Raw genomic sequence first — 3531 nt, forward strand, 5'->3', positions numbered from 1 at the left:
ATATGTTAAAAAAAAAAAAGATAGTAGGAAGGGAAAAATGAAGGGGGTGGGAGAATCGGAGGGGAGACGAACCATGAGAGACAATGGACTCTGAGAAACAAACTGAGGGTTCTAGAGGGGAGGGGGGTGGAGGGAGGGGTTAGCCTGGTGATGGGTATTAAAGAGGGCACGTATTGAATGGAGCACTGGGTGGTATACGCAAACAATGAATCACGGAACACTACATCAAAAACTAATGACATAATGTATGGTGATTAACATAACATAATAAAATAAAATTAAAAAAAAAAAAGGCAGTGCAGTTTTTTTTTCAAATCTCAGCTGTAACATTCCTGCATGCAGGCCTAAGCAAAAGTTTCTAAGTTGTAGGTCACAGCAGCAAGGGAAATAGAAGCAATATGGAGTCAGATATGCTAAGTTTTTCCCTGTTACAGAACCGTGCTTTTAAATCCAGTCTGCCTTTTAACTTCTGGCTTTTAAGTGGAGTGTTGCATCCATTTATATTTAATGTAATTATTGATATGAATGGATTCATGTCTGCCATTTTGCTATTTATTTTCCATAGGATCTCCTGTTTCCATTTGTTTCTCTGTTCCACCTTTAGTGGCTCTAATAGTAAACAATTTTTAATATACATTTTAGTCACTCTATTTTTCACTATACTTTTTTAGTTATTTTCTTAGTGATCACTTTAAGGACTGCATTAAATGTCTTTAATTTATCATAATCTAATTCAAGTTAGTATCATCTTAATTCCAATACAATGTAACAAGTTGGTTCCAACATAGCTCAATTTTCTCCATTCTTCTTTAAAATTTTATTTATTTGAGGAGAGAGAGCGGGAGGGGAGGAGGGAGAGGTAGAGAGAGAATCATCAAGCGGACTCCACGCTGAATGCTCTATCCCAGGACCCTGAGATCATGACCTAAACTGAAATCAAGACTAAGCCACCCAAGCGCCCCTCCTCCACTCTTCTTTATACTTTACCCATACATTCACCATTTCTGTCATTCATCATTTCCTCCCATGTATTGAATTAATATCTTGTATCATTTTCTTTAATTCTTAAGGTCTTTCTTCAGAATTTCATGTAGGGTAGGTCTGCTAGCAATGAATTCTCTCAGGTTTTGTTTATCAGGAAAAACTTTATTTTTGTCTTCGTATTTGAAGGATATTATTGCTGGATATAGAATTCCTAGTTGACATTTTTCTCTCAGCATTTTTGCAAAATGTCATTACACTACATTTTGACCTTCATTTTCTCTGAAGAGAAGTCAACCAATTGGATTATCGTTCACTTGTATATGATAAATCATTTTTCTCTTGCTCCTTAAAAGATGTTATTTGTCTTTGGATTTTATCATTGACTGATGTGTTTAGGTATGGTTCTCTTTGTGTTTATTATACTGGGGGTTGTTAAGTTTCTCAGATCTCTATATTCATCTTTAAAATCTGATTTGGGAAGTTTTCAACTGTTTTTTTCTTTAAATGTTTATTCTGCTCTTTCTTCTCTTCTCATTTTGGAACTCCCTTTACAGATATGTTGTATATTTGATATTGTCCCAGGGGTCTCTGAGGCTCTGGTTAAGTTCTCTTCAATAATTTTGTTCCTGCTCTTTAGCTTAATTTTATTGAACTATCTTTTTACCTCACTGATTCTTTCTTCTGTTATCTCAAATCTGCTATTGAGCAAATCTAGTGTTTTAATTATTGTATTTTTCAATTCTAAAAGTTACATTTGCTTCTTTTTATATTTTTTCTCCTTTATTGAAATTTTTTATTTGTTAAGTCATCACCATATTTCCCTTATTTCTTTGGAGACAGTTTCCTTTAATTTTTTGGACATATTTATAATCATTCTTTAAAGTTTTCTTGGCTAAATTTAACATTCTGTGTCTACTGAGAATCCATTTCTATTGAGGTTTTTTTTTTTTTTTTCCTGAATATGAATCACACTTTCCTGTTTCTCTGCATGTCTCATTTTTGTTGGAAACATTTAAAATAATATTTTAAAACAATTCTGGATTCTTTTGTTTTGGGGGTCTTTTGGGTTTTTGTTGTTGTTTTGTGTTTGTTTGTTTGTTTGTTTCATGAGCAAACACTAATGTCTCTCATCAGTTCTTTTATTCTTACCTTCATTTTGAAACCAGGCTTTCTGGGATTATATAGTTTAATAGACAACAAACAAGTTGAATAGAGATTGTTCTCAAACATCTTCATCCCTAAAGACTTCCACCCACGTCTCTGCTGACCTATCTATGTATAGATACGTACATATCTATGTACGTATCTATGAACTTCCTAAAGAGTTCAAAGTTCAGCCAGTTCTCAAGTCTGTGCTGACTTCCACTTTTCACTGGGCTCTCTTGAGTCTCTCCTGAGCATGCATCTAATCTAGTCTCATCATCAGTCAAGGGTGGGTGGAGAGTTTATGTAGCCCTTCCATACTGGCACCTCCAGGGTCTCCCTCTTAAATATCTGACTGATCCACCACTTGCCCTGCCTTACCCTAGAACCACAACCTCAGGAAGACAGAGTTGTAGATTTTCCCTATTCATTTTACACTGAGTTTTGTACTTCTGCTGACAACACTCTTGAGTTTTTACACTCTGCCCCGTGTGAGGTCCAAACCTCTTAGCAGCAAAGCTGTTGTTTTTCTTGGCCAATTCTGCAACAGTGAAACCCTAATTCTTGCCAACACATCTGTGTGTAGAGATGGGGATGATGGTTGAAGAATGATAGCAGCCCCAGTAAGTAGGTGGCAGACCCTCGTGTTCTCACCCAAAGTTCTAGTAGTTTTTGTTTAAATAAATGTTTCTCAATTTTCTGTCTGTCTTTGGTCAATTTTGAGATCCCTTAAATGATTTTTTTTCTTATAATTTCATCCAGTTTTATACCTGGGGGGGGGGGGGAGAATATGCCACCACCACAGCCAGAAGTCCCACTCTCCCTCTGATCATTTCAACTTTATTTTTGCATACTCTATGGATCTATTATCCTTTGCTATATGGCTATCCTGTTGTCTCACACTACTCATTAAAGTATCTATCTTTCCCCCAGTGATTTTTTTAATTTTTTTTAAGATTTTATTTATTTATTTGACAGGAGACAGAGAGAGAGCACAAGTAGGCAGAGTGGCAGGCAGAGGGAGAGGGAGAAGCAGGCTCCCCACTGAGCAGGGAGCCTGACGTGGACCTCGATCCCAGGACCCTGGGATCATGACCTGAGCCGAAGGCAGCCGTTTAACCAACTGAGCCACCCGGGCACACCTCCCCCCCACCCCGTGATTTTAGATGCCACCTTTATTATATGTGCTGAATTTCTCTATATATTTGGTCTGTTTCTATTGAGAACTTTCTATTTTGTTCCACTGGTCTATCAAGCTATGTCCCAGTACTATGCTGTTTTAATTATAGAGATTTAAAATACGTTTTAGTATCTGGTAGGCCTGGCCCCTCCTTCTACCCACCCCAACCCACTCACCACCCTCCATACACACACTAGCTGTTCTTTCATGTTTATTTCCCCACA

This window comes from Eumetopias jubatus, unplaced genomic scaffold (assembly GCF_037043125.1).
Source record: "Eumetopias jubatus isolate StellerSeaLion01/CBP00866 unplaced genomic scaffold, mEumJub1_p1.0 scaffold_9, whole genome shotgun sequence".
Classification (NCBI taxonomy): Eukaryota; Metazoa; Chordata; class Mammalia; order Carnivora; family Otariidae; genus Eumetopias; species Eumetopias jubatus.